The sequence below is a fragment of the Oncorhynchus clarkii genome, chromosome 3 (genome assembly GCF_045791955.1).
Source record: "Oncorhynchus clarkii lewisi isolate Uvic-CL-2024 chromosome 3, UVic_Ocla_1.0, whole genome shotgun sequence".
NCBI lineage: Eukaryota > Metazoa > Chordata > Actinopteri > Salmoniformes > Salmonidae > Oncorhynchus > Oncorhynchus clarkii.
Window position 1 is genome coordinate 53,240,357 of NC_092149.1, and position 12,700 is coordinate 53,253,056.

A 12,700-nucleotide genomic window follows, 5' to 3' on the forward strand; every position below is an offset into this window, starting at 1 on the left:
TCAAAGTGATGACTCTATTCATCATTCCAGAAGGAATTTCCAAGACAGAAAAGCAGCTAAAACATTGACTTTCAGATTCACGGAAACGCATGCCTAGTCTCTTGAATATTAATGTATAACTTTATTGAGACATTCATTTCAATACAGTAATTACACAATTACTGTGTCATTATGTGAATCTATTCTGGTATAGTCAGTAAGAAGCTGTACAGCTACTAATGTCTTTTGTGGCAAAATCTCTAATTAAAAGAAATCAACCTGGCATTTTACAAATTATGATTATGGAGGCTGAATTACAGCACATGCAGACTCCTTCCATGTTCCCAATTGCAATCCAACACAAAGTTAACCAAGATGAAGAGACTAGCAAATAATATGAACTTGGAATAATACAATGCATTTCAAACACTCAAGGAGCATTTTATAGTAAATAAAAGAATGTTAACTATTGCGTGATCTTAGATTTACCCTAGCTCTAAAAAGAGACAAAATGTTCATTGGAAGCTTTGACCTGAATCTTGAGTCGAGTATGTGTTCTGTTCCAGACTTGTTGAATACATGGGCTTGGAGGCTACAAAGGATGGTGGCCTCGCTCAAATGATTAGGCATGTGTTTTGTGAGAAGACAAGTGGAATTTCAATACAGTAACATATTCTCTTATCCTCTTGTGAGGTACTTCAAATGCTACAGAAAACTCTAAAAGCATTATGCAAGGAAACACCTTGAAGCAGGAAAAAGCGCCTCACTTTTTCCCCAAGGATGTTCAATGTTAAGCTACATATTCAAGAACAGAATGATAAACTCTAACAATTTTTGAAATGTCCCTAATTTTGAAAATCATTAAATTGTAGAATTTGTTGAATAGAATCCTTGAGTGTCTGACATTTCCTGCCATTCCCATCGGCTACCTCACATGGCAAGATCGGCTTTAGGGAGCCACATCCAGTCACAAAAACAAGTCCTTGCAAGAGCAAAACTTTTAACACATAAGAATGTACTGTAATTTTAAAAATATCAAACTTGTTTGAATATTTCTTGATATGATAACAATTTGACAATAATTTGCCTAACCCAAACATGTTTAAGAGAGCACTCAGGGCCAGCTCTAGGCATGGTCTGAGTAGGGAGGTGGAAACCGAAAACTAGCTGTTATTGGCAGAGAGATTTGGATCTCTTTTTGTTATTGGTATATTACCGCATGGTGATGTCACCATGGAAAGCCAAAAAAACTCCCGCCCAATGCAAACCTGCTGATTAGGTCCTGTGTAGATTTTACTTTCCACCAGCAACTATCAGGAACTAAAACTGATTGAAAACAATCTGACTTTTACAATGTTAGTCTCATCAGATGTTGTACAATATGATACAAAAATCAAATGTTGACTGCACTGGGCCTTTAAAAATATATTTCCTAGCATGGTGAACTGTCATCAGAGGAACGGCTCCTCCTGCCATTACAGTATAACTGTATGATCCGCATGGAGCCTCTGCCTCCCTTGAACTAAAGAGGAGAAAATCTCCAATCATTATGGCCATTAGAAATCAAAAGTTTTTGCATGTCTAATTAAAATGTAAACAGTGTAATGAGGACCTCAGTGATTTAGGAAAAATGTCTCTCTCACTGCCACTGGGGGTATGATCATTACTGAAGCAAATCTATGAATGCATACGAATCTCCTACAAGTCCAGGTTAAAAGCATTACTGCTAAAACCTAGTTTTGTACACCTGGGGATTGTCTATTCTAACCAATCCCCCAATAGGCTCTGTGCTGCCTCCACTCTTTATGAGTGCAGAGAGACAGAGACAGGCTTATGTGAACGAGATGAAACAAAAACCCTACATTTCATTGTTTCAAATGGCAAGAAAAGGGCTTTAACGTTACGATACATTTCAATGATTTAAATTACCTGCTATGACATACATGGCCTGAATTTTGCTGTAGGAATTTCGAAATCATTTTAAGTTATTACCGTTCACTAAGTAAGCTCAGCATACTGTGGAATAGTAAGATCAATATGAAAGACCAGGCTAACATGTTGGTCAGTCAAACAATTGATGTGTTAATGAATGACTGCTACCTGGTATCATGCCTAAAGGATATCATTCGTACTATTCTCTGGAAGGACGTATGCATATTACAATTCTATGTGCAAATGTTCCTCATTTGACTGTTTTCTAAAGCCACTGGTTATGGTTTTAAGGGTGATGGCTAGGGTTACGGTGAGGGTAAGGTTAGAGGTAACCTGGCTCTAAATACACTAAAACACAACAGTCAACTACTAATCTTCAGAAAAGGTTGAATAAAGCAACTGTTTGAAAAACGCTGCTCTTTCCACAACACGTACAGTAAATGTCAAGCATATATCTGAATTGGGGTTTAAACCCCTTAAAAGACAAGGGCTTCAAAATAAATGGACCCAGTGCCTTTTAAGACCAAACGAATACCACTATGAGTTTATGGAAGTAACACAATAGCCAATAAGAAGTAGCCTACACTAACCCACATCTATTGGATATAAAACCAGGTGTATGATAACGGAGTCAGTTAATGTCCAGTGTTATCCCTGTGTGAGTGTATTAAGTTTACGAAGGATCTCAATAGAAACGTTTGTCTTTAGATCCAGAAAGTGTTCATAAATAAGAGAACAGGGCAGAAGGAAGGAGATATGAAGTGTAAGCACAAGCTACTGATAATGGACCCACATGCATTTCAGAAAATGTCTATGCTATGCTGTCAGTCAGAACAAAACAAAAAAAACACAGTGAGCAGACAGTCCCTGTGTCTAAATGAGATGGTGGAAGGGGTGGGAGGGGATGATGTCAAGGATTCATGATCCTTCGTCTTTGCAGTAGAGCACACACGTCTCTCAGTATAGCAACAGACAGCTGTTTCCACTTTCTAATGCACCCCAACTTAGATCACTGGAGAAATTGTCAGCGCACCGAGACACACACAAAGATAACATAGCAAGCTGCCATGAGGGAGACGAAAGAGACAGAGAGATAGAGAGAGAGGGAGAGGTAGAGAGAAGAGGGGGATGCTGCTCTGAGAAGAGATGGGATTTGTTCTATTTGCATGAGTCTCACTCCCTTGGGCTCTCCCTCGCTTTTCAGACGAAAAGCACGAAAGACAACACTTAACATATTTGCTTAAAGATGACAACCTTGTACTGGTTTCATTTGCACAAGGCTTTGTCTAGAATTGAGACGGGAGAGACTGAATGGGATTTGTTACCGTTGCTGACAAATGTATCCGTCAGTACGGATGAGCGTGTTATCAATTTACAACAGCCCCGCAGACCTCCCAGGGGGTGTTTACACAGGAGTTACTTAAGTTAGTCACAAGCTCACTTTAATTGTCACTATTAAAGGACAATAAAAACCTGTCAGCTGTATTCATACACACACCATGTCACAGGAAATGACTCTGGTCACATCTTCCACTGAAGCCAATACGAGCCCTCACTTATCATAATGCACCCTATACTGTAGCTCTCTGAGGGAGGAAGGTACACTATCTACAAACAACGGTGAAATCCCACTGCTTCATTATGGTTCTACCAGACTGTCTGTAGTCTACGATCTCTATACTTGGTGTTAATCGGAAGCAGTGAGGCTATTTATTGTAGGACAGGGTTCCCAAGCATCTGACAAGGTGGAATGAGTGTGTTCAAAACAGCTATATTCTACAATTCAACGGCATAACTTATGAAAGTGTATGCATACAGCATATGTATGATATATCATCATGTATGGTGTTGGTTAAGAAAATGCTAGAGTGAAAAGTATCTCAAATAGTGGCTAAAAAAATCCAACATGTTTGACCAGTGAATTCTGAGGTTTATATCGTAATGAGAGGGGACAGAAATGTCAATATCATAAGGCTCTGTGCCTTCTATGTTTTGTGAGGACTTGTTGCTCCAAGAAGAAGAGAATGTGGTAGTATCATATATAGTAATAATATAAAGTTCCTTCACAAGGTTTTCATACGCCTTGACTTATTCAACATGTTGTTATGTTACAGCCAGAACTCTAAATTGATTAAATATATATTTTTCTCTCACCCATCTACACACAATACCCCATAATGACAAAGTGAAAACATGTTTTTAGACAGTTATGCTAATTTATTGATAATGAAATACAGAAATATCTAATTTACATAAGTATTCACATCCCTGAGTCAATACATGTTAGAATCACCTTTGTGGGTAAGTCTCTAAGAGCTTTGCACACCTGGATGGAACAATATTTCCCCATAATTATTTTCAAAAGGTTGTTGATCATTGATAGACAACTGTTTTCAAGTCTTGCCATAGATTTTCAAGCAGATTTAAGTCAAAACTGTAACTCGGCCACTCAGGAACATTCACCGTCTTCTTGGTAAGCAACTCCAGTGTAGATTATGGGTTTGTTTTAGGTTATTGTACTGCCGAACGGTGAATTAATCTCCCAGTGTCTGGTGGAAAGCAGACTGAGGCAGGTTTTCCTCTAGGATTTTGCCTGTGCTTAGCCCCATTCTGATCATTTTTTATCCTGACATACTCCCCAGTCCTTAACAATTTCAAGTATACCCATAACATGATGCAGCCACCACTCTACTTGAACATTTGGAGAATGGTACTCAGTAATGTGTTTGTCCCAAACATACCACTCTGTATTCAGGACAATAAGTGAATTGCTTTGCTAAATTATTTTGGAGTATGACTTTAGTGCCTCGTTGCAAACAGGATGCCTGTTTTGGAATATTTTATTCTGTACAGACTTCCTTCTTTTCACTCTGCGATATGTGACTTGTTAAACATATTTTTTTACTCCTGAACTTACCATAACACAGGGGATTAATGCTTATTGACTCAAGACATTTCAGCTTTTCATTTTTAATTAAATTACAACAAAAAAAATCTAAAAACATAATTCCACTTTGACATTATGCGGTATTCTGTTTAGGCCAGTGACCAAAAAATCTAAATGTAATACATTTTAAATTCAGGCTGTAACCCAACAAAATGTAGAGAAAGTCTAGGGGTGTGGATACTTTCTGAAGGCACTGTATGCCATTTAGCAGTTGCTTTTATCCAAAGCACTACCTAGTTTCACATCTCTTTCAGCAGCAGTATGCTTAACTATAGGTATATGATTATCCAAAGCAAAACACAGCCCCACATGTATAGATTTCACATATGGGTGGATCTGGGATTTGAACCCACTATCCTGGTGGAACCCACTATCCTGGTGTTACAAGCACCATGCTCTACCAACTGAGCTACAACAGATCACCGTATTGACTAGCATCCCAATCTTGTTGAGTAGCATCCAGAATATATATCCTATGTTCTTCACTCAAGGGTTGCTGAAGAATACAATTTGAATTGTACTAAATGGTCAAGACTACCTTTTCGTGGACAATGAAAAATACAATTTCACTGGCTCAGCACCATTCTGATCAAATGCATGTACTATCAAATCAAATCAATGTTTTGTCACATGCGCCAAATACATCTGGTGTAGACTTACAGCTTTATCTGTGTTAAGCCTTTTTAGGACTTCAAGGACGTTATCTAGTTTCACTCTTCTTTCATCAGCAGCATGCTTAACTGTTGCTTTATGATTCGTATACATGCTGTCCAAAATCAATAGGGTTGTAATGTCGAGAAAAGTTCAAAACAAGAAACAACGAAAATTCTTAAAATGACATACATTTGTTTAAGCAACACAGAACACCGATGGCCATACATGTATTTAAACTATTCAGGAGTGTGTGCATGTACATTTGCATTATTTATGACAAAGTTATTAACTATATGTTTCCCAAAAAATATACACTGCAAATGTAGTTTGCCTAATTGCAACAGTTGCATACGGTATCTTTCCCAATATAAAACCCCAAATTATGAAGGGTGTCGCAAGAAATGTGGATGCAATGAAAAACAATAAGTCTGTAGTAGAATGTAGTCACGCTGTCAAAAGCTAAGATCTATCACGCTGCAGTATTTGCTCATTAAGTACTCTGCTAATACGTCAACATGCACAGGCATAAAGGCGAAAAGAGAGTGGTGAAAAGGGGAGTGGTCAGCATCTGTCATCAAGCGCAGTGCAAAACTCAACTAGAGGATCCATGTCAACCACAATCCGAAGTGCAACCAAATGAGAAATAAACACGAGTTGTCAGGGCATTCACCACACACACTGGAGAAGCCAAAAAAGGTTCAATCAGGACTAAAGAAAATCTCCTATCAGCAGCCTATGGCGCCGGTGCTATGTTAGGACATAGTAATTAATGGGACTAGGTCCTAGTAATCTATTCTTCTCTATTCTATCCTCAGCTACTAATAGCCAAATTAAAGAATACTGTACTCATAAGTGACATGTGAAATGTAAGATGTTCATGTGTTGAAAGGAAGCAGAAACGCTCAATTCACAGTTTTTTAAACCACACAGCTACATCTTGAGAGGGAGTGCTGAATGCAAATAGTTAGTTTCACCTAAAACCATCAGGCATGTGAAAAAGCAGCGAGAAATACAAAAAAAACACATGTACTGTATGGCCATGTCCACTTTTATGAAAACACATTACAGCAAAACACTCCAGCATAATGGAAGTGGTTGTGGTGTACATTTTCCTGAAGAGGAATGAAAACACACTTCAGCTCTCTGTTGATGATTTAATTCCCTCTCATATAAATGCAAATGAGATGTGTGAACAAAACTATTTTGGATTACTGTATTGAGAAAACAAGTGTTCAATTGGAGGATCAAAACTTCATACAGCTAAACCAAGAAGTTCTGAAACAGAATGTATCCTCATGTGTCAATATTATAATGTGAAGTACGAATCTGTAGTAAATGTATTTAATACCCCCCAAACAACTGCTAAAACTTGTGGAGTGTGCTGTGGATTGCAGCGGATCGTAATATGTGCCCCTGTAGACTATAGAAATAGGTTAACCAATTCTGGTGAAGACAAATAATGTGTAAATGCTGAATGTGAATGTTATGATATTAAAATAAAGAATGAGCAAAGTTTCCCATAATGTTAAAAAACGGAAAAAGACAGCACAACACAAGACTGATTTGAGGGGTCCTAAACAGCACTTTAGAATGTGGGAGTTGTGCTGCTGATCATTGTCCTTATTGATTAACTCACACATTGGCCTACTTCACAATACACGCCTGTACTGAACGTTCACACACAAACGTTTCCTCTAATTCGAACCTTTTGCTGTCTGTGAGGCAGACCGTAGGCTAACATGTTATTTATTGGTTTTAAATAACTATCATTTATCAACTCTCCATATCAGAAATGGCATATACAAAGTAACATCTGATTAGTAACACGTGCATAGGTCGACTGTTGACACAGCAGGTAGCCTAGCTAGTAAGAGTGTTGGGCCAGTGATCGCTGGTTCGAATCCCTGAGCTGACTAGGTGAAACATCTGTCGGGCAAGGCACTTAACCCTAATTGCTCCTGTGAATCGCTCTGGAAGGGAGAGTCTGCTCAAATGTAAAAAAGTAAAGATTTGATGGGCCCCTTCATTTCACCACAAAAACAGAGTTAATAACCCAAACCCTTTCATAAGCATGAATGTCTTAAATGAGGAAACAGCCCCTGGACTATGCTGGTTGCATGACCATTCAATTTGGAGCTAATGCCAGTGGTCTAATGTGTTGGTTTAATTCAATCAGAGACAGGCAAAACTGTAGAGAAAATACATTAGATCTTGTAACATACGTGGAAGAAATACCTCATCCGGCAATCACTTTGTCTATGACATAAGAGCCGATCTCCCACTCTCAAATACTACTTTTAAATTATGTTAATCTGAAACCCTCCCTATCATTTTGTTTATGTGGATAGGGGAAGCATTTTGCATCATGTAAAGATAAATGGTGAATTAAATATGACAATACATCAGAACATACATTTTAGGACACATGCAAAAATAGATAAGATGGAACAGTATGTGAAAACCAGGCATTTTGAATGCAAAAGACAGATAAATTACACACAAACTTCTAATTTACACAATGTGAAACTGATAATAGGCTAATATCATTATTAACAGGCTAGTTTCAGTATTATGCTATTCCTCTACTATTGTTATTATTACCATTATCAGTAGTAGCATACTAGTGTAGGTTAGTTAACATTTAATTTTGAACACATACACTAAAATAACATTATAGCAAATCCCAAATGTGATCAAGTGCAACCACATGATAAACATGATATTTCTATTTCAAACTATTTCTGAAATTGCTACCTCATCCAGTGTTTAACTTTTCAACATTAAAACGAGCCATGCATACACCATAAACGCACCGGAAAATGTCTTCCAGTTATCATGTAATCAATAAGTGAAATTGTCCAACATACCATAAATACCGGTGCTAGTGATCATGTCTTCAAGCCTAAAAACAAGGGAAAAGGAAAACAGCAGAATCGGAATTTTCACGAGGAGCAATTCCAAAGGTTGCTTCTCACTTTTCCTCTCAGTTATCGAATATCACTGCCTGAAACGTGGGCCCTTTCGTCAGGTATTCATTTGAACCTACATGCATGTAATTTAAAAAATAAATACAAAAAACAACAAAATCTCTTGGATAGCATGCGGAGAGGAAAAACACATGACCACGAGTGTAAAGCCTATGTCAGTTCTCCTTGTTCCTTGTTGAGGCTTCGTATGATGACATAAAAAAAAAATATATATTTTTTTGTGTAACCCCATTAGAGGAAGCGATTAAAGCATCATGATGTCCCATTACTTTTAATAATAGATTACATGCAGTCAATTGTCACCACGAAGAGCGCAATGTCAACGTACGTATTTATTAACCTCACACAAGCAGTTATCGCGGAAAGTTTGTTATCTTCAGATTATCATACATGCATTTACTTGGAAATTACTTTGAAACAATTTGTATCGCCCTCGACACAATGATTGATTCTGAAATCATTAAATGCTCAAGCGCCTGAGTGATTCTCAGCGGTGGCATAAACTTCACATCCTCGCAGTACTTCTGTATTTGGTAAATGCCAATCTAAAATATTTTAAATACGTTATAACTGTATATGTGACTACCACAGAGATTCTAAACCTGCAATTCTGCATGACGCGTGAGAACGCTTCCAGGGGCATACCGTAAAGCGCTTGCTCTTACGTAGTGCAGCCTCGCTTCTTTTTAATTGTTCATATCGAAAATAGAGACACATTAACTCTTACCTGTGTATATATGACAGTGCAGCTTCAAAGATTAGAGTAACATCGATCCACTGGATATGCTTGATGAATGGGTGTTCAGGTTAAGCGCGGCTGTTTGCGATTTGAAACCATTCCAAGTCAAATGAAGACTGACCACAGCCTCTGCCATGTTGGAATTCCAAACACTGGACAGCTGCTCTACAGAAGGCATAATGCGGCGCACTGCGCATGTATTCTAGCAGAGGTGGCAAATTCAAAGCGCTTCCAAAAACATTGACGTGACAGTATATATTGGTAGGCTGCGTTAACATTGGGTAATTGATTTGCTCTTCATTATGAACAATACATTTCACATGAAATATATAGCTTGAGTATGAAGAACGAATATATTCACCTGTATGATTAGAAATGGCTATAAAACCAAGGCTATAATGATTAGGCAATAAATAGGTAATGCACTGGTGATCAAAATATAGCATTCCAGTATCTGAAACTGATCTGTTAGGGTAATTATACAATAATACTACACACATTTCATTATAATTAAAGTTGCTGTGTACAATGTTTATTGGTGTACAACAACACATAGGATACAGTAATGCATTGTCAAACTCGTCAAATGTATCTTTGGGGGAAATAGATGCTGGATATTCCCTGCTTGTCTTGATTCTGAAATGTATTCACTAAATACTTAATTCAGTATGATGTTAGTTACATTATATGACATTGATCATTAGATCCCCAATTCCATCTTTCTTGTATCATTCCACAGCTCCTTGAAAGGAGGAGGTTGTCTCTCTAGCCCATTGGGATGGCAGGCTAGGAGTAGCCCCAGTCAGACACGTGATCTGGATCTTGGCACCCTTAGTCCCACAATGTCCTATCAAATTCATGTGCAAGGGCCTTGGCGTGATGCATTGATTTAGCCTTGAGCACTCCCCACAGACCTCCCCATGCCACTTTTAGCAGATCCTGAGTTCTTTAGAGAATTCGTACACATAGGCAGCCCAGCCTCAGCTGCTGTGCCGCTCTGACCAATGACAGCTCCAGCTCACACACACTGCAAGGTAATAACTGCACTGATTCAGCGGTGCAAAGCTAATACCTATAGCTTGCAGCCTGTGGGAAAGAATATCCTACCTTGATTGCTCTGTGTTGCTTGTCAATTTTCCAATCATTCCTTCCTTATTCCATCTCTTAAGGTTTTTGCAAGGTAATTTGGCATTGTTCATTTGAAAGAAAAGGATGAGCAAGATAAATAGATAGTTTACTGATAAAGAAACGTCTCTAGAAAGGAGACTACAAACATTGGTCTCTGTTCATGTTCATTGCTTCAAGCTATTTAGATCATACAAGGTGAACACAAAGGAGGAGCGAGAGTACAGACAGAACAGTAGATGTAATCAGATCAGGTACTAATCTCCTGCTTGAGATGTTTCCAGCCCTGGAATTAAGTGAGAACACGCTGCTGCTCATCAGTGCTGGGATTGCGCTACCTGAGTGTTACAATGCCCAGTTAATGCTATGGCTACCAGACTCTGTCTGCTCCCAAGAACAGCCTCTGACAATCTCATGCTTGCATCCTCAATGGCACCCTATCACTAGGCTATATTGTGCCTGATTTTTGACCGGGCCCATAGGGCTATAGGGCTCTGGTCAAAGGTAGTGCACGATATAGGAACTAGGGTGCCATTTGGGACATCGCCTCAGTGTGCTCTAGAGGTCAGGGATAAAACAACCGCAGTGCATTTCCACGTCCATTGTCTCCTCCCTCATATGAGAATGTTCTGTCTGCGCCTTTTGTCCTTGTGTCAGCAGGTAGGACATTCTAAATTATTTTGCTCAGCTGCCTCCCTGAACTCTTGCTACAGCACGTAGATACACACATCATCTCGACTCCCCCACATATCAGGGATGCAGCTCATGTCTATCTGAAACCTCCTACGGTGGGTGATCAAGTTAAGAGACTTAAAGGAACATTGATCAGGAATTATTGTTTTTTTTTTCTCTCTCCCTGTTTTCACCTTTGTTCATGTGCATGACTGTTACTGTTAATCATTCATTAGGATTGACCAAATTAACATTCATTACCCTCAGAGATAATTCATTAATGGAAAAGAAATGCATCCTTCTCCCAAAATACGATACACAAAACCCAGTAAATGTGGTATTATACAGTGTTTTCAACACATAGGTTGAGGAATAATGCTGTTACAATTCAGATACAATTGTATGTTATTTTACAACACATTGCATTAATGAACCACTGTAACATGATCAGCTAAAATGTTAATTGCAACATGATTCATATCGAAATAGTTCATACAACATATGAAGTATGTACTGAAATAGTTCATATTATGTATGAAATAGTTCATACAACATATGAAGTATGTACTGAAATAGTTCATATTATGTATGAAATAGTTCATACAACATATGAAGTATGTACTGAAATAGTTCATATTATGTATGAAATAGTTCATACATAATATAGACAACCTGTAACAAGAAGTAGCTCTTTGACGCAATGAGAATGTAGTGTGGCTAGAATGTTTGCTCAAGATATGTCTCACACAGTAAAATTGTTCATCTCCTCAGGAACAAGGTTAGGGGTTTGCAGAAGCATGTGACTGGCTGTTTTTTAACCTTCTGCCTACAGCCTCTTATGTCACCTCTGATCACTTCAAAGTGGCTGCTCTTGGTTTATTATTTCTGCCATGAAACACTAGCTTTGGAGAAAGCCAAACAACGGCTGCTCTCAAAGAAGGAGATTGTGTCATTCGAGATATTTTAAACAAATAGGAAATGTTTTAGCCTAGATCCCTGCTTTGTGGAATCCGATAATTGTCTCGTTCTATGTTCATTGTATTTAGACTGTTCTCTTTGATTTTGACATGCGTGATATCTGTAACTTAACGTCAATCTATTAATAGAGATGAGAACATCTTATCTCATTTATCTAGCAAAACACCGATGGATTAGTTTTCACTTTAAAGTCTAGGCTGTATACAAAATATTATTCCTTAAACGAAATATTTAGCTGCCTTTGAGCTTTTTTTTGGGGGGGGGGAGGTAAATGTTGTTAATATCACTCTAATTGACTGCCTTCTTGTACCGCTTATACTTAGAGTAAGCACTGCGCTGTGTCATTTCAAAATGCATCTTAACAAATAAAGGTGCATCTTAACAAATAAAGCTTGTGCAAATCACCAAGGTCCATGAATAGAAATATAAAGTAACCGTGATTTGTGTGGCCCTCTGGGGGGTTGATAAGAGAGTTTGGGAGGAGGAAGTGGTTTGATAAAGAATAAAAGTCTATAGCAACCTCCACAATAAAACTCAATGGCTGCTGAAGAGTCCAGGTAGAAAATAACAGAAAAATGAAAAAAATAAAAGGTTTGCTTTCTCACATTATTTCATGATGTGTAGCCAAGTCCCTTTATGGACTGGGGCTAAAATCCTAATGGGGACAAGCTTGAAGTGAATGGAGCC

General features: G+C 38.2%; 1 protein-coding gene across 1 annotated transcript in view; it reads right to left on the reverse strand.

The window, feature by feature from the left end:
* The window catches only part of LOC139406015 (fidgetin-like), a 35,192-nt gene extending 25,808 nt beyond the window's left edge, over window positions 1–9,384 (reverse strand). Inside the window, exon 1 of the mRNA XM_071148477.1 lies at window positions 9,227–9,384. The gene's annotated coding sequence lies outside the window, so the exon portion shown is untranslated. The remainder of the gene's footprint in view (window positions 1–9,226) is intronic.
* Window positions 9,385–12,700: the final 3,316 nt, after the last annotated feature.